The sequence below is a fragment of the Gallus gallus genome, chromosome 4 (genome assembly GCF_016699485.2).
Source record: "Gallus gallus isolate bGalGal1 chromosome 4, bGalGal1.mat.broiler.GRCg7b, whole genome shotgun sequence".
Lineage (NCBI taxonomy): Eukaryota > Metazoa > Chordata > Aves > Galliformes > Phasianidae > Gallus > Gallus gallus.
Genome location: NC_052535.1, coordinates 56,840,693 through 56,860,764, shown reverse-complemented (window position 1 = coordinate 56,860,764; position 20,072 = coordinate 56,840,693).

Sequence of the window (20,072 nt, the reverse complement as noted above, 5' to 3'; positions counted from 1 at the left end):
AGATGCTAAGAAAACAAAAGGCTTAATTTGAAATACATTAATTTTTCCACTGTCTGAATTATTCTCTGTCAAATATACTGGGAACACAAATCTGCATCTGCATTGATTGGATGAATTTCAAAGACCTTTTACCTGCTCTCTGTTTGTGTTGCCTCATATCTTTATGACATGGAATGAACTGCTTGGCGCCACGTTGCTGTTATCCATTAACCGTTCCTGTTTTCCTAATCATCTTAGACTCCATCTTTCTCTGTCCTATCTGTTATTGTCTTCTGCAAAGTGATGTGATGTTCGTGTAGCCTGTTCTGGTTTGCATGACATGATTTGTGTTTCTTCCTACAAGGGTTTCTCTACTGAACCCTGTACATTATCTTCCCTCAGCCCCCCCTCCTCTGTAACCAGGAGAAGAGGGTCATACATCTGTAAAATGACAGCACTTATGAAAAATGGGAGTTTGGTACACATGGCTCTCATCAGACACAGACTCATCTTCCATGCCACAGACACTACTTGTTTCCTTGCAGTGCAGACTGGAGCTGGAAACACAGGAAACACCTAATAAATTGCTTGACCTATCAAATTAACAAGTCATCAAGAAACTATTTTGGTAATCAATGAGCAAAGCAGAATTGTTTGCTTTCTGAAAGAACAAGAAAAAATGCAAGGAGATGGAGCCATTTCTTCATCCTTGTCTTATGATTAGCATTTAACTGGGTTGTAAGATTGCTGCAATACATGGAAAGAAGTGAGAAATCTATTTTTAGAATTAGAAAAACTCTTAAAATTAAAGATGTGTGATGGCTTTAAAGCTTATGGCAGAAGTACAGAAATCAAAGAAAGTCAGATACATGACACCTTACAAATTACATTACTGTTTCTGGTGAAGATGTTGATAGTGTTGATTATAATAATAAGTACATAACAGAAATGAAATTTTCTATTTTTAAGATGAGTGGAAGTTGAAGTCTCAGTGTAGTTCTTAATCCCACAGCCCAACAGAAGAACTCCTAAGCATGAAATTTTGCGGTCCTCATCTAAAGCATCTAATTAAAATCAAAATGAGTAATTAACAATAAATCAAGAAACATCGTTTTTCTTCTTCTGTCTGATGTGGCCTTAAATGCAGAAGTATGCTGGCTCTTAATTCTGGTTAGAAAAGTCAATGCCTAGGGCTGCTGAATATTAAGTCTTGGTGATGGCTGTGAAGGCAACTGCCAAGAATGGTGCTGGAGCACATACAGCACTGTTGGCCTAAGGCAGAGAGGAACTGTGAAGTGAGATCAAGGCATAAAAACATGAGACAGACTGGAAATTTGTAATTGTTGAAGTTACATCAGTTATGTACAGGGGAGCTTGTATTGACAGACAGGTGCCAAAGCAGGTGTCATTAATTTTGTAAGCTTAGTAATAGACATCTTGATTGCTTTCTCAATTGAATTATTTGGAAATTTAAATGAGACTAGTAATCTTGCTACTCCTATGCCATCCTCTTGCCCTTCTTGGATATTTCTATGGAGTTGAACTTCTTGTTCTAATAGTGGACCTTTAGTAAGTCTCTATCAAGTCTGTAGAGATGCTAAGAGATTGAGTATCATTGCAACTTCAAGCACAATTTGGTTTTCTTTACTAAATAGAAAGTCACAAATTTGAAATCTTGCTGGTATGGAAACAAATAGAGCTCTGTACAGTCTCAAGTTCTTATCTAGGAATATAATTTTCCTTCTATAGCCCTTCTGACAGTGCCCATTTGGAAAGATTGCTGATGAGAATAATGCAGGAATCGTTCTGACAAAGTTATAGATTCACATTATTATAGAAATTTGCAACATATTACTTTTTTCTAATTAAAAAAAAAAAAAAAAAAAAAAAGAATGCTTTGGAATTCTATGTACTTTTTTCTGTCCAAACTCAGTTCCAGATCTGTAGTCCCAGGTCAGTAAGGTATTTAAGCACATGGACTTCAGTAACTTTTCTCATGTTTTAAGTCTGAGCACAGGCATAAACAGTCTCCCAATGCCAAAAACAGATGATAGGGTCCTTGTTCCTCTCTCTTTACATAAACCGTGGTCAAACACAAGAAGTTATACCTCATGTGATGTTTATAATAATAATAAAATGTGGTCAGAATGATGACTGTGAAACTTGACACTAAATTCCTGTTGGGATACAAGCTTGGCTTGCACTGATGCTTGTTTACAAATGTCTAAGCCTCAAAGTACACCAAAGTCAGTGACTCATGGTCTGATCCTATACATGCTGAACACTGCATCACAAAAGTGCTAAAAGACTGCTGCCTCCACCCTCAAATTCCAACTGAAAAACACTACAACTCTTGTGGTTTCAGAGCATGTACTATCAAATAATCAAGATTTGATTTTTCTCTTTCAACTGTTATTTTCATCCTTTTTAAAATCCACAGAATAATTTGGTATATAACTAGTGTATTCCTTAACAGAAGACCAAAATGATTCCTATATTTGCACTCCAAATCCTTCCTTAGTTTAGAAATATACCTACCAGGCTCTGTTTATAACAGTAGTAGTAACAGTAGTAGTTTGCTTATTCACAATTTCACATTTCAGAAAGACAAGTGGCTCTAGATGAACATCTTCCAGTTCGCTCAGGAAAATTTCACTCATATCCAGGCATAATTTGTAACAGCAAAAGTTCAGTTTAACCATATAAACATCTGCTAGGAGAGCAATGAATATGTTAGTTTGAACTTAGTTTTACTTAATAGTAACTGTAATAATAGCCAGTTGTTTTGCATTTTGCATTACATCATCATTTTGCTACATTTGATGCTGCCTGGTATGTTACTCTTTAGTTCATGGGAGTTTGTATATTTCTCAAGTCAATCCCTGGTTTCACAGATGTTTGTTTTAAGAGAGTTCCTTAGCAGTATAAATTATAGTAGATTAAATTGCTCATTTAAGGGCATGACAAAGTGACTCTCAGAGAATGCTCTGGTATGCGAAGCAAACAGAGTAAGTGCAAAAAAGTAGTATGGGTCTCTACGAAAAAATTCCACTTCCTATGTTTGAGAAAGGGACTCTGTCATACCAAAGTTATGCCTCCTGCTAAAGTAGTTGAACCAGCTGCATCCCATGTGCTGAAAACACTCTTGTCTCTTATTTCTCCTGTTCAATTATTGTGTCTATAAATTGCAGTGGGCCACCTGTGCAATGCACTCATCCAGAATAGCCCCAGAGGAAGCATTAACATATCAAGGCTCATAAAGCACAAATCCTTAAATGTAAAAACTGACACTTTCATCCTACTCCAGCCTACATCTATATAGACATTAAAACAGAGAGGCCTAAAGAATATTTTACTGTGCAATTTGAGGGCCCTGCTCTCGTCTTGCTGAGGTCAGCAACAGAAATCTTGGTTTTCAGTTGGGAACAGGCTCAAACTATAAACAGCATGAATTCTGGTTACGTATCTTAGAAACTTATTCTGACAGTCTATCAGGTTTGATGCCCCTATAACATTTTGGAGGGAAAAAAAAAAAAAAAAAAGACAAGACTGTAGCCACATTTTTTATGTTATTTTCAGTCTAAAAGACTCACATCTTTATGGGTTTGAACTGACCAGAGGAAGGTCTTCAGATTAACAAAGCAAGGGTATGCTTCTTCAAGCTCTAGCACTCCCCCTTCAGAAAAGGTTAAGAACAAATATTCTTGCCTCAAAACATGAAGGATAAACCAGCAGATATGGAGAGTGATTTTTCCACCTCTGGGCAGAGCCATGGGCCAAAGTGCATAGAAAGATAGCAGTTTTCCAGTTACTGAAATCTTCAGCATATATACCTCTTAACAGAGAGAGGTCCAAATGGGACCAACCAATTTCAGTCAGTCAATTTGAACAATTTGTGAACAACATTATTAAGAAAAGAAACACTCTGGAGAAGCAGTCATTCTCCATAGTTGTCCAAAAAAATATTTATTTTATTTTTTTACTCTCCTTACACATATATCTTCAGTGCATTCATAATAAAATTCGTCAGAAAATAACAGTAATTATTGTACTACAAAGTCTTCATTTCTAGGGTGTAAATATAGATTGGTAAGTCATTCTGCTCCACTCCATTTCCACCTCTAAATTTATGTGTGCTTTGCTCAAAGCTAAACTATTTTTGTTTATTCTCATGCATCTCTTAGGAGAAGCATGACAAGATGTGCAACTGTTGTGCTTTGAAGGAAACAGGTTTGGAAACAAAAGCTGCACCTCCTTATTGTGGATGAAAGAAATCAGGGAAGGTGTCTCAGAAATGGGTGATGTGGGTCTTCAGAAATAAAAAAAAAGATAACTTGCTAATAGCAAATAACTTTTTGGGGAACTGGCCCTAAGGAAGCATACACAAGAACATGAACCTACCTTAGTTTCAGGTTAGGATTCTGTCTAAACCAGTTGCACAGCTCTGACCTCAGAACTATCGTTCATTCAGAACTGCATCTTTCACTGACAGTGTACTCACTTTTCCATATTTTGTAAATTTGCAAGAATATTAGAGGGGCTGACTGTTTGTCTCAGCATTTCATAAATGACACTGTCCTTCGCTGCCTTGTTGTCTATCCCTTAATCTAAAAAAAAAAAAAAAAAAGCGAGAAAATTAATTCCCTAGCACCCACTCCAAGATGGTTCCTAACATATCCTAACACTGCAGAACTTTTCTTCTTGTGTGCAGCACAATCAGACCCCTGACCTTCTATTCCCCAGTGTTAAAGAAATGCCAAATTGTTGCCAGCACTTCATTATTTATATGTATTGGTCCTATGAGATTTTAATTTTTTCTGGCTATCCACATCCTTCTTTTTGTTCCCTGTTTACTACCATCATACAACTTTCTGTGATATCTGGTGCTCTTGAAGTAGGTTAGGTTTTATCAGAGATTGTTATTTAGATTTAAAGATAATTTCTTTACTCAAAAACTGTACCTTGAATTTTAACTAGTTTGAATTAGTCAGGAAAAGAGAAAAAAAATAAAGTCCAGTAGTCTTAAGGTTTTGTGGTCTGGAATCCAAATCCAGCACACATGTGCTCAACATTACTCACGGGTAACCTCTGTCTTCAGTGCATTATTAAATCCTTACTTTTCAAGTGCACCCTTGCAAAAGCTTCTAGAGGAAAAACCTTCCTAACTTCAGACAGAAAACCTACCCCAGTTAGATATATTTTTGCTGAAGAAGTCTTTAATGCACACTCTTGCATCTTCTACTAAATAAAGTCTACGTGAATAATGTTTACAATGATTATGATCTTTATGATTAACTCTAAGAACAAAATAAAATGAATGAAAAAAAAAGTCATCATCGTCACCTAACATATTAATCCTTTTATTTGCTTCATGTTGTAAAAGAGTGGCCTCAACTACTGATGTTATCAATAGTACTGTTATTGATTTAGTGAATAAGATAGCATGACTTAAGCCTCTGAAAAGAAATTCTTCTAAGACACTGTCCACATCCATTTTTCTGTGGTCATTCTAGCTTATACTCTTGGTATTCACACTCCTAAATATTCCTCGTGGAGTCTTGTAGCTGGCCCTGTGTGCTTTTTTTACTGCTTAGTCCCCCTTTCAATATTACATCTAGTTAAGAAGAATGTGTACAATTAAGCAAGATTTGGAAATGACACTAGAATTCAAATGCTAGTCTGGGAAACAAACCATGTAATATCCTGCAATCTTTACTAGAATGCAAGGTAAGGATAAACTGTTGATAATGATTCATTCTGGGCTTAAAACTATTTGCATCTATTTGCATTATTTGTAACCACATGAGAGTAGCAGTGTGTAAGCAGACAAGGCAGTAGAATAACAACATCTGGATAACTCAGGCCTATAGATTGCTTGAACCAGTGGTAGTTCAGCGTACTCTTGCCTTGGAGGCATTGCTCTCAATTGAGAGCTTTACAGCGGAGCAGTTTTCCCACTGATACACCCTACTTCTTTACTACATTCTGCTGAAAATCACCCTATTTTTCATAACTGTGAGAGTAAACACTGACTTGCCTTGCTGGCTTATGAGTGGTACAAGTAGAGCTTGAAATGACCAGTACAGAGAGATCAGTGAAATGATGCACCTCTCTCTCTCAGGTATTTGTCTTGTTGAGTCAGTAGTTGTCAATTTGCAAAATAGTTTGAGTCTCTGAAATTAGGTTTGGACGAGAAGAATTGCCTTTCCTTAACTAGAAAAAGTATAAATTATGTCTGATAATGTCTTGATCATATTTGCAAAAATTTATTGCTGAACTAAGTAGAATGTCTTGACTTTCACTTTTAGCACACACCACACATCATTTGCAAAACATTTATACTCATCATGATCAAACTTGGAAATGTTTGATTATTCAAAATGTAGCATCATTTTTTTTTTTTTACAGAGAATTAGAACTCAAAACAGACAAAACATACTGCTTAAAAATCAGTGTAGAACTATTAACAATATGATTACAGTCAAGTTCCATGAGATCCTCTGTAGACAGCTGCAGATGGAAAGGTTTAACACATGGCAGAAAGATGTGTGATATGAATAAGTATTTTTAAGGGGAAAGGTGTAAAAGGTTATTTATCTGTGCTTTATAGCAAAAATATTTCAGAGAAACAGCAAACCATATTCTCATTTCTGGTACTCATTCTGTTCATAAAATCTACTTTTGTTTGTTTGTTTGTTTCTGTTTTTAAGTCTTTTCTGGGAATAAATACCAGAGGGTGGGTGGACAATGTCAAAATGACCTTCTCAACAAATGCATCTTAACTGCAACTGTTTCAAGCAAGTAGCTGCCATATTTCTCTGAATTTCTTCTCTTTCAATAGTTTGACCACAGTATAATGGGAAACATCAGACTTTACATATAAAACTTGTTCAAATCTGAATTTACATTTTTTGTTCATAACTAATCAAGAAGTATTTATGAGAGTGAAAGCAGCTTCCCTCCTGTTTCCCTCGCCTACTGAAATGGGGAAAACAGACCATGTACTGTCAGTTCAGTGGCTCAAACCACCAGACTTTTTCACAGCTTAGTGTCCCAAAGTTGGCCACTTTTTTTCCCATTACCATAAGCTACAAGTTTGTATGTTCAGTCAGAAAGAGTAATGATAAAAATCTCACAAAATGAAAATGTAGACTGTCATTCCGAATTTACTTATATAAAGAACACTGAAAGGTGTGAAATAAATAAGAGAGATGGGTTGAATAGAGGGTCTCTTTTGATGTGACACCAGTCATTGCATTCACTAGTTCCATTGCTTTTCCATCAAAAGATCCCAAATGTAAAGTATTAACACTAAAACACTAGCTGATAAAGTGAGATGATTGTATGGATGATTATAATGTCCTGAAATTGCTGAATCCTTGGGATTGCTGACAGTCTGCACTGGGGAATTGGAATGCAAATATCATTTTCTCCAAGAACTATCTATTTGATATTATATGTTGCACTTGTATATCCCAAAATACACAAGTTAATATCATTGGTGATCTCAGAATCTGGTTCTGGTGAATCTTCAAGCTACAACAACTGCCTCAAAAAATACATTCAAATCACATTCATAGACCTTTGAAGGAATCTGGGTCAGTTAGAAATAAAGAGCAACTCCAAGCACTCAACATAACCCATGTACTCCATGCACATTTCAAAGGGTGGGTATTTGAAACCTGGATATAATTTTGAAATTTATAAGATTTCAATCTGACTTCAAGAGACCTTGAGTGAAGTGCTTTAGGAATTGTGGTGTTACTTTGACATAAAAGTAAAATGGAGCAATCTCAACCTTATCTTGTCAAAAATTAATGTAGATGAGCACTCCAAATACAGTCTTTTCTACTGTGATGAACGGCCAATCTGAAAGTAAAGTCAAGCCAGGATGGAGGTAAGAGATCTTTAGATTGGAAGAATTGAAAACTCAGTTGCAAAAGACTTACAGCCAAGCCAAACAGAAGCACTGAAATCTGATTAATTTGTGAGATGCATAATGAGGTTCTGTAGTTATCTACACAGTAATGAAATCTTCAATTAATATCATGACCTAATTTCAGATTCAGATTTTCAGAATTCACAAAGCCTTTTGAATCATCTTGAACTTCAGTTCTGACTCAGCCCCACTTAACATATTTTTTCTTTGTTTGTAGTAGATTTTTCTGTATGCTATTTTAACAGATTTATAATTCCAGTCTTCCTCAGAAGTAAGAGAGTATTTTCTGTTTTCTCTATTTTAATTAAATAGTTTACATAATATATATGGTTTATTTGTCCTATAATTATTGCCATTTTCTGCTTTTTAGTGTGTCTCAGCTGGCACTGAACTGTCACTCTCATTGCCCTGGAATTACAGCTATGGGCTAGTAAGAAGTTTGTCCTTAGGAAGATTTAAGAAAATGGCTACATCTCTTCATAAGCCATAAACACTGAGCTGTCCCTCTGTGACCTCTAACTGCTCTTGATTACACATGTGAATGAAGATGAAATTTGAGATAGAAATCTTCTTTTGTGGCACTGTACACCTGCCATTTCCATCACACAGCAGCAGCTCAGCAGCAAGCAGTATATCTGTCAGAGAGATTGAGTAGAGGATGGCACCAGTGGTTTTACATTCAGCTACTTTAAGTCAAGCAGCGGATTTTCTTTCCCCTATGACTTGACATAATGCTATGCTGAGAAAACAAATCCCCTTAGTATTTGTCTTCTGTCCAGCCTGCAGTAGACTCCACATTTTAATTGTTTCTATTTGCGATTTGCAGATTTTACCAAATCAGATTTTTAGAAATGTATTTCTGGTTTCCCAGCACAATGCTCAAGAGGTAGATTCCTATTTGACTTATTTTTTCAACTATCTTGCATTTACTGAATATTGGAATAGCAACCAGTGAGTTTAAATGAAATTCACATAGTAGATATACAGAGCATCAGTATTTCAGAGAAACCGAAGAACTCCAAGCCACAAATTAGACCATTCAAGATCCAGTGAGGAATCTCAGAAACACAAATCCTGTGTGTCTTCTATTGGAATCTGATGGACTATTCAGGCATCTAAAAACTGCCCAATTATGGCACCAGTTGAAATTTGCAATATCTGATCTTCCATCAAAGTACAGAATTTACTACAGTATCATGCAAAAGAATGCAAACCTAAGCTACCTAAGGACCACCAATATGTTTTTATGTAGAAGGACAAGGCTTAATAGAGCTACTCTACTATATATATTATATATATTAAATATATATAATATATATTAAATAAATATATACTATATATATTATACATTAAATATATGCTTTTCAACATATTTATTTTGGGGGAAAAAAAAACCAGAAAAATATCAGTTCAGTAACTTTTCTACTGTAATTCTCTACATCCATTTCACCAAGAAGCATAGCTCATATGCAACTAGAAGGATTATTTGCTTTTATTTAAAAAATGTTAAAAGGTAAACCTGATAAATGCAGAGATAAATACAACTTCTGTTTTGGCATTAAAAACAGCCTAGCTTATATTTACAAAAAGAATTGTAAATATTTCTCATTTATACAGGCATAAATGTGATTTATGCTCACGACTGATAGCCTTTACTTGGTAAGAATGATAAAGATGTTGACTAGATGAAATTCCTATTTGGATGGAAGGATAAGGTAGTATTTGCATCCTCACCATTTCTTAGCTAACCTGAGCTTCACATGATACCTTCTGTGTGGCTGCATTAGTTACATGAGTACCTGCTCATTTAGGCATGGAGTTCACCGTTTTTAGTCAGAAGGGGTCCCACTGTGACTGCACATCCACTAGGAATTCTTCAGGTAAGAAAATAAATAACACAGGTGGTTCAATTTTCTTATAAATGTGAGTTGTGACAGAAACTAAACAATGTCATCAGTATATAAGCATATATACCACTTAAAGGAAAGCTCCCTGCTAAGCATAGGGAAATGGAAAGAAATAGCAAAGGACTTTAAAAGGAAAGAAAAATTCAGTGATTTTTAGCTTTTATTTTCTACTCACTGTTTGGAATACCCTTTTGTGCTATACTCAGAGAGCTGTGATGTAGTCTTCCTACCTAAGGTCAAATTGAAGTGGTTTACATTCATTTTTCAAACCTGTTCTGGCTTTAGAAATGAGAAAGAAATGTTTCTCGAAACAGATGATATGAAACTATTTAGGAGAAGATATTATTTTGTTGATAACCTCTAATATGACAGCAAGCCAAAACTAGCTGCGTTTTACATAATAACAGTATCTTATTTTTGGTCACAGAAGACACTACCAAGTCTGTATTTCACATATTTACACTGACTTCTATACAAAGGCAGAGATTTGGATTTCTTTTACTTGTACTCTTGCTTTGTAGACAGGAGGAAAAAATGTGGTAAGGGTATTGAAAACAGCTATCACTGTAAGTAGAAGAAACTTTTCTGATCTTTCTACAAAGGCTATGGACAAGAAAAAAAATAAGTAAAACCTGTAGGAACTGGATTGTCTCTGCTTTTAGCACTAATGCTGGATTTCCAAAAACATTTTGACTGAATTTTGTTTTGACTAAGATTAAGGTTTGATATCACTGAAGTTTTTAAGAATTACGTTTTTGCATTATTAGCATGCTGCACTGTGGCAAAATATAGTGCTATGTCCTAAATTTTTTTTCTGCAATCTCATTAAAAAGATCTCAGTTCAGCTGTGTGAAAAGCAGTGAAAGATGGCAAGCTTCAAATCCAAGCTATTCATGTCAAATCTGCCTGTTCTAGATGCGTAGTGAGTTTTCATCCTGGCCCTCAGAAGGGCTGAAAAAAAATTCAGGATTATTAGCAGGCCTGTCTCCAAACACAGGAAATATAAAACTGAGAGGTTTAAAAAGCCTGAGTGTCACAACTCTTTGTAACAGTGTGAGGAAATAAGAGGAAAAGCTCTGTTCTTAAATGGATATTCAGTCTTGAGGGAGAAGTTGATCCCAAAAGGGCAGGAAGGTAGAAAGCAGGCAGTAAGAGATGAAAAGAAGGTACTGTGCAAATACTGTCTTAGTACATCTTCTCTACACACCCCAAATCTGGAGATAGACATTGCGTGTGATGCTGATTTGTATTCAAAACTGAAAGGATACGGCTAGTTTTGGACACCCCATCCATATATCCAAACTAAAAAAGGACTGAAAGTTCATTCACAGGGTAGTAGGCTGAGCCCGGTACTAATAAGAACCAATAACAATGAAATGATAAACTTTGAATCTCTTATGAAATGTACTATTCTGTTATTCTGTGATCATGCTAATAATTGTATGCACATTTCATCCAGGAAGCTGAATCTTAATCAAATAATGTGTATCCTCTTTGAAATGCCTCTTCGTTTTGCTTTGAAGTGCCAGACTGCAACCAGAAGAGTACTTCTGCTTTTCTTACTTGACCTGCTCCCATCTGCTACCATCCAAAGCTTGACTTTCTCTCTGTCACTTTTTTCATCTCCTCCTCCCTTCCTTCCTACTCTACACGACCAAAGTTTTCTCCACCTGGTAGGATAAAGACATGTCAATTCCATCAAGTTTCCTGGTAAACAGTGCTGCCTCATGGATAACATATTTGAAAAGTAGAGAGAAAGATAATCTCCCTTTTATTGGCTTCATTCATATTGAAATGTATGATCAGTCAAAGTCTTAATCTTCACCTCACTTTCACAGCTGCTCAGCTAACCATAGTGAGTGTCCCAGCCCTCTGTGAGAAAGCAATGCCCCTCTGATTGGATTAAAGGGAAAGAAAGGCAGTGTGTGTTACCTCGTTAGGCAGCTCAGGCTCTCAGAAGGAAGCTCAAATAACAAAAGACAAGGAATCTGACCCAGCGAAAGCATGGCAGGTTCTAGCAGACTTCAGCGGGCTGCACCATCTACAATGAGGTCACTTTCGACACTCTGTGTGAAGAGACTTCTCAATTTGTACTATATCCTCTTCATTCTTAACAGAACACAGGAGAGGGTCTCTCCATGTACTCCTACTGAAACAAACCAATCAGTAGCCCAGAATAATAAGGCAGAGCATTGAAGCTTCTTTTGTAAGGCCTCAGTTATCGGCTTCTAAAATGATAAAGAAAAATATTGACAGCAGTTCACATCTGTTTATCCAACAAAGTGTGCAGAGAAACTTTTTTTTCCTAATTTCTAAGCCCAACACTGAAACTAAGTACAAGATGTGATGGCTTTCTCATCACATTTATTTAGTGCCTTGCATCAGTAGCTACTAATAATTTGTTTCTTTGGATCTAATAGTATACCAATTCCCAGTTAAAAAAAAAAAAAAAAACACCTGTAAATTTTCCATTGTTCTTGATGAAGACATTAAAAGGGGAAAAAGACTATGGTAACAAAACCCAATCCAAAATTGTTTCTTTTAAATATATGTATTTTTAATTCCAAATGTGTATACTGTACTCTTAGCTTTAGAGTTCTGGAAGGAGACCTCATCTAACCCGCACTGTCTCTATGGCCCCTCTGCCCCAGCTCAGATCAGAGCTGCAGGAAGGCAATCAGAGAGGGCAGGTCAACTCTGAACTGAGCTGCATGCAGTTGCTTGTAGCAAGAGAATATCTTTTTTTTACAAATGACATTTTCTGACTTGAGATACAGGAAAGCTGAGCAAAAAGAAGAATGTCTGTAACCTCACAGAACCTGCCAATTGCAGTCATGTTAGAGAAAGGCCTCCCTTCAGTATGTGATAGAAGTGCACTAAGGTTGCTGAGCTTCTGCATCCATTTCAGCTGGTGACTTGAACCTACCTTGGCCCTCAGCTTACCTCAAGTATGGCAGACTTCGTTATTTAGCAACTGTTAAATCTCATCCCCAGAACTAATCATTCAAGCACATACAAACAGGTCTATCATTTCAAACACAGATTTGTCAGACAAGAGATGCTGATCTGACTTAATTGTATTCAGGCCAGGTCCTTGGACAGACTCCAGTGGATAAATCCATTTTAACTAGCCATTTGTAAATGTGTCCTTTGTTAAAGCAAACCTCAGGGGATGCAGAATCCCTTCTATTCCAGATCACCTTGATTTCAGCTGTGGGTCAAGTCTAGTTGGACCCTAACTGCAGCATTCTGTGAATCCTTATGTGTTCAGCACCCAAAGTGGGATCAGGGTCACATTGCAGTAGATCAGAGCTGTCCCCCAGGTGCTTTGTTTCATTAGCAGCTATAACTTTGAGACTCCAGTGTTTGTAATAGTAGTTTAAAGCTACCTTCACCCTCCACTTCATGATTTCAGGTTGAATGCTGGTTAGCTGGACTGAGGGGTTAGGTATCAAAGTCTGCTTTTTGCATTCAGCAGACTTTGCAAGAAACCTTTTTTTTTCAGTGCTGCTGGAAAGAAGTGCAGTCTCTCCTCCTCCTGGCCTGCACTTCAAGACTGTCAGTAGACAAAATACCTAAAATCAGCAGCACAGCTTCTATAAGACAGCTGCTGTGGCAGCAGAAATGGAGACATAGTTAGTGACAGATTGATCAGCTCCCTGCTGCCCTTTTTTGACAAAAGAGATGAAGAGCCAGTGTTTATTTTCAAATAATGTTTTTGCTGAGGTTCTAGAAAGATGGATGAACTGAAACTGACTTTGATTTGGAGCTAATAGCCCAGATGAATCACTATAAGAGGCCACTGCCTTACCTCAGGTGAAGGCATGAGCTGATAGTGTTTGGGCAACATACAAGCTGACAGCCTTATATTTGCTGATGTGTTTACCTCAGATATAAACAAACCTTTAACAGATTGCCCTGTTGATAGCTGGATTCTCAGTTTTCATTTATTCATTATATATGTGTGAATAACCGGGAAAACATCTTAAACCTAAATAATTCTCTTAGAATACGAAGAAATAAGAATCATATATTCTGTACAGTGGAGGAAAAAATGCTTTCAGTCAAGCACATAAATTTGTGCCCTTTGCCTTGTGCAAAGCTGTAATGTTGGCTTTCATGCAGAAATGAATAATAGCTTTATTCACCCTCTCTAGATTGCCCTAACATGCTGCAACTTGATTAAGGGCATGAATTCAGGGCATGAATCTTCCTGATATAGTGAGATTATTGAAATTATCCCAAAAGAGAATGTTTGCTGCTCTGCATGCAAAGATCTTCCATTGTCTCCTAAAGAATACACAAGACAGGTCAAGAAAAGCTTAATTAATATGGAATTAGCACAAGTCCTTTTTTTTTTTTTATATATTGTCTTTGCCTTTGTGACTGTAGAGCAGCTGGCAGTTGGAGGAGATCCTGGTCATATAAGTGTATTGATCAAACATTATTAGTTAAAGCTTATTTGTCTGCTATCCATAGGGTAGCTGAACAGGAATTCTATATAGCGCATAGTGGTAGGCAGAAAAGACCAACAGGTTTCTGTATTTTGGCATGTCTGATCTAGGACTGATAAGTAGCCAAACTTTTCAGCAGAGAAAAGGCAGCAAAACAAAGTCATGGATTAACTCCGTAGCTACATGCATTGGGTTTTTTGCCTTGTTCAACACTACATTGCAATCAAACAGTTCCCCTTTTCTAACCAGAATGTCTATAAAGGATCTTTTAATATCCCTCAGTCATCTGCCAGGGTCTGGTACCTAGTTTGCAGAAATAATTGGATTTCTTTAATGTCATTTGTTCTCAAATTTATTGGACAAGGAAGACCAAAATCAGGCTATTCATCTAATTGACTGAACACTGCACTCTTTGAATATCATATTACCATTATGTCTAAGCTCTCAGGAGCCAAACTCAGCATTTGCCAAGAACTTATTTCTAATTATTTATCCATGTTGCGTGACAGCACAGGGATTCAGAAAAGATCATTCTGTCATCTTCATTATTCATTTCTCTTCATAGTTGTACCAAGTTCATAGTGAAGCAACTGAATTAATCCTCAGATATTTAATTTGTGCCATGCACAGATCTTCTTGACTTGGTGGATCCCCCATTGAAGGTACTGCCCAGGAGAAAGAATCTCTGCTCAAATATGCCTTCTCAGCAGTCTGTCTCCATGGCAGCAAAAACTCAGCACAGCCAAGAACACTGGAGGCCATGGATTCATATTAATCGAGTCCCTGAACAATTACTGCAGTTGATTCATGCTTGCAGAACATTTCTACTGTATTTGCAACAACTACCTTTAGTGTGTTCCTACATGGCACTGACTAGCCTGCATCAACAAGATGTTCCTCAGAAGTTATATGGCTCATTAGCTTTGTCCTTAGGTTTGGAAATGCACTAAGCACACTTCATTTAATTAGCTTTATGGAAAATATCTCCTCCAGGTTATCAGCTCTTTGCAATGGATTTATTCTCAGCACCAAAATCACAATGAATCATGAGCAGATTCATTGTAGGGGGAAAAAAAATACCTTTTTTTACACAGTTCACAAGTCAGGAAGAGTTATGCACTCAAGAAATCTTCAAGGTACAGTAGGGTTCCTTCCACGTACCTATTCAGTTGTGTCTATGTCTGTCTAGGTCCTACATCTTGCCCACGTATGGATTTTAGAGTTTCTAGAGAATTTGTGGAAAGAAAGAGGAAGGAGAAGATGGTTGTTGGGCCATTTATAATCTCTTTTGGATAGCGTAAGTGTAACAGCTACCATGTGTTTTTCAGCAGCTGAGAAAACTAACCTGGACAGGTTAAGAAGTCCCTTTAAAGCGTATATACACATATGCGAACACATGCCTGTATTTCATCTCCCTCTCTCTCAGTTCTGCTCTTTACATCAGTGGGATTAACATTATGAGCAATATCTGAATTAATTTGACGGTAAGCCCAAGCTTAACAATGAACTTCTAAATCAGTCTCATGTCTCTGTTAGTATGTGAAATGCATATGCAGTAGCCAAAATTGGCCAGTAAACCCCTCCATGTGAAAATCATAGTCCCTCCCCTTCTCCTATTCTCATACAGGTTATTTCTATACATTTTTTTTATCATTTCCAGGCATTATTTTGTAAATTGGAAACCTGATCACTGTACATTACAACATTTGCCTCAACCTATTGTTATGCAGAAATAGAAAGAAGCAGTGTGTAACAAAGCAAAATGAATTAAACCTCATTGAAGAAGAGGAGTTAGGTTAAATTACTATCTAACAATAATCTGTCTTTGACGAAAATGATTTAAATTATGACAGCTTCAACCTCTAGACTTTTAGGGCTGTGTTCTGTAAGTCCTGTAACGCTTTGCTACCACACTCTTCAAAAACCTTGTGATAAAGTCCTCATAAATATTTTATACTATAATAATATTTCCCTGCAGACTGATGTCAGTCATTTCCAAATGGAGTAGTAACGAATCAACTTTTCACATACATTTTTATTGTGATCAGAGATTTTGCTGCTGTTTATGATACTGTGGGGGATTGTTTGTTTGTTTTTTACATCATAGCTGTTCAGAAGCATATTTTTTTTCTAATTTTCAAAGCAGCAGGCTTCATAATCAGAGCAAAATTGCTTACACCAAAAAAAAAAAAAAAATTAACAACGAAAAAAACCCTGTAATACATAGAGTGAAGCAGGGTAGAGTAAGTCTCAGGCTGGAACATACTAAAGTAATTGGCTTGGGTTATCACTGGGATACTGTTTTATATCATGAAATGTTCTCATTCATTTTCAGGAAATTTAGTTTATTTTTATGCTAATATTTTTCTTTTCTCCAAAGAGGTTCTATGAATTATTTAAAATAGATTATTGTTCTGGCCTTACATTTCTAGAAACCAGAGGCTGGATTACAGCTGTGCACACCTTGAGAAGCTTAAATGTTATTGTTCAGTTAAGATGTGAGCTGTAAAGTTTAGAGATGCCTGAACTTGATCTTCTAAGGAAACAGTAAAATTAGCACAAGATTTTTCCAGGACTATTTATACATATTTTGAAATACAAAGTAAAGCTAATCATTGTCTTGGGGGACTATTCACTGACAAGGCAGAACCACTGGTGTACGAGAACATCCTGCAGTCTTTAAGCTTAATGAAAGTAAAACTTATACAGGTGTCGTATATGTATTCAGCCCAGCAATATTCTTGAAAGGACACTAGTAGTAACTGCAAGTCATATCTTTGTTTATAATACTCATGTTAAGCAGGTGCTTTTTCAACAAGGTAGGTTATCCTGTCTCTGTTAAACATCTTGTTCTCATCAATACTTGGCTATACATATTGTGGTTAATAAGGGCTTTATCTGGTCAGTGTCTAAGTAAGTTAAACACTGAAAGGGGAGGGCTGTGTGTTGTTGTAATTCAGCTGATATAGACCTGACAGTTCCTCTCATATGTACGCAAGCTGTTCAGGTCTGGGACATGAATGCAAAAGGAAAAGTACATCATTACTCTCTGGAGAAGAAAGCACCATGTAGGTGAGGGGCTTGTGGAAACTGATGGAGAAGTAAAGAATAAGGTGGAATTCAAACTAACTTTTAACTTTAATAGTGACAAACTACTATATTTCCAGAAAAAACAGGCTGTGGACAGTGGGAAGGAAGAAGTAACAGGTCTAAGAGTCGTGTCTCACAGAGATACAGTGGAGCTGGTGTGGCCAGTGCCAGCATGCAAGGGCTTAGACCAGACAGAAAATAAAACTTGACTGCTAAAGAGCAAAATAGATGCACAGTTTTTGTAACAAAGCTAGGTGTGATTAGCTGCTTCTCTTGGCATTTTTTTTAAAGCTTCCATAATAAAGCTTCCAATCGTTGACATTATTGTGATCTTCACTGATACAAAGAATTCTGAACTGCACAGGATTTAAATCCCAAACAGCCAGCTGAAATGTCAGCGGTCAAATCCTGCTTGCATTCCTTGCATCCCTGCACAATATGAGGTGAATATGGTGAATAATGTTGTGTTGATAAATGAATCATATCCAATAAAATAAAAACTGGAACATACCTGTTCAAAGGCTGCTCTCTTGGCATTTTCAACTTGGCTGAAACCAGGAAGTGTCAAAAGTGTTACGAGAAAACCTGTTCCTAAGACATTTGATTTATAGTCTCAGAGAGGTTGTGTTTTGTTGAGATAATTTCATTTTCTGGAAGGTGATCAAAACAAAACTTTGAAACGTTCTGAGGTTCACCCAGTGCTGGAGGGTTGAGTGGCTGCCATTTCTACCATATGCACTATATCAGCTTTATTCATCAGCTGTCTTCTTTGATATATAGAGTTCATATGATACAGGCAGTCTTTGGGAAAGTCCACATTCGTTTGTTTCAATTTACAGTACTAAATGTTCCTCAAGCATTAGAAGTAATTGCAAGGAAAAAAAATTACAGTATTACTTAGAAGAGGTTCTACTTATCCAAGTCTCTGAAAAATCCATACTCCATTATCAGCATTTGATTGCCAGTGTGTAAGTATACTGTAGTGGTAAGTGTGGGATTGTTAAATAAAACATTTCTAGCAAATAAAAACTTAGTTGATATTCATATTATTAGATCTCAGTAGCTCAGTGCACACTATTTGTCACAGTTTATTCTAAAGCAGGAGAGTGAGAGCGGTCTTACCTGCAGAAAAAACACCATAATGCTGCCTTTGTACGAGGTGTTTATTCATGAGTTACTCAGCATGATTGCAGTTTGAATTCAGTGATTTATATTATAAAATACAAAGTATATTACATAGAAGTAGGTCTGACAGAGACTTTACATTCTACTTGTTTTCATAAGAATTAGGGATCTACATTCAAGTGAATCTCAAGACTAAGGTAACTCATTATGTCAGTCTTTGAATTGCACTTTTTTGAAGACTTTTTCTTTCACAAAATAAATATTTTTCTTTATTTTTCAACACACATAAATAATATCAGGTTGGCTTGAGGAGTTGTAAGCGTACAACAAATATGGTGTGATTATCAGACAAATCGTGCTGCCTGCAGAATTGTAATGATTCTCATGGAGAACTAAAGCAAGCTCTGAAGGTGGCTCTGAGTGTCTCACACCCTAATCCATGGCCAGCTTCTGAATAATGTGTGCTTTTTTACTAAGGATTTTCACCTTTTCAATTGCTTTCCTAACAATGCAATAGAATTCTACATTGTGTAGTCTTTCTTCAGGCTTCTATCCAGAAGGTCTGATGGGCTGCTCAATTGGAAGTTAGAAAAATTGTGTGAATAACCCAGAGTCAATGCCATGCCTCTAGGTCTGAAGCTCTGTGAGTCTACGCTGTTGCGTTACCACACTATTTGCTGGTGTGTGATCAGAGATCTCACTCTAAGCAAACAATTGACCGCCTTGCAAAGCTTACCATCATGTCAGGTAGATGTGATGACAGTACAAAGAAAAGCTATAGGGTCAAAAGACTTCCTGGCAGCAGAACAGAGTTAAAGCTTTCTTAAGTAAGCTGTGAATAGGCTTTGTGTACAGTAGGCTTCTCAGAATAAGAGAGGCCCAGGACTTTTACTTTGCTATCATCTTTCCAGTGCAGCAAAATTACTGTATAACTGGTCATGGGAAAAATAATGATTAAATTCAATAAACCAAAGTTAAGACAAAAATCAAGCTCTAGACATCATTATGTGCGATTTTGAACAGTGGCAAATCTTTGGTATTCGTTTAGAATCCAATTTATTTGATTTGATAACAATTAAGATTCATTTTAGGGTGCGAGCCTTATAGGAGTTTGCTGTCTTTGTACTGCTCAGGCAACTTGAAGAATAAAACTTGAAGAATTGTCTGTCATCTTCTTTCAGGGAAGAACTTTTTGTCATAAATCAGTAGATCCTGCTTTTGAGCAACCACCATCTCTTTTCCTGCTCAGCACAGAAACAGCAGTGCCAAGATAGTGGAACAGAAAAGTGCTGTGTATGAGAAGTCCTTACTTTCTCAAACACTTATTGAGGTGAGCAAAGTGGTGGAGAGGAGGAGGGGGAAAGGGAGGAAGAGAAAAAAAGACTTCAGGACTTCAGTTCTGAATTTACACAGTCATGCATTTGTTTTTTGGATCAGTAAAATACTTAAGTCATACTAACCCTTCCTCAAGCTTCTTTATTTTATGAATCAATTATAAATAACCTTTCAAATGCATTCGGGGAATGAAAACCATTTGTTTGCTTGGAAAAGGTGATTCAACCAAGCTCAGAATGGAAC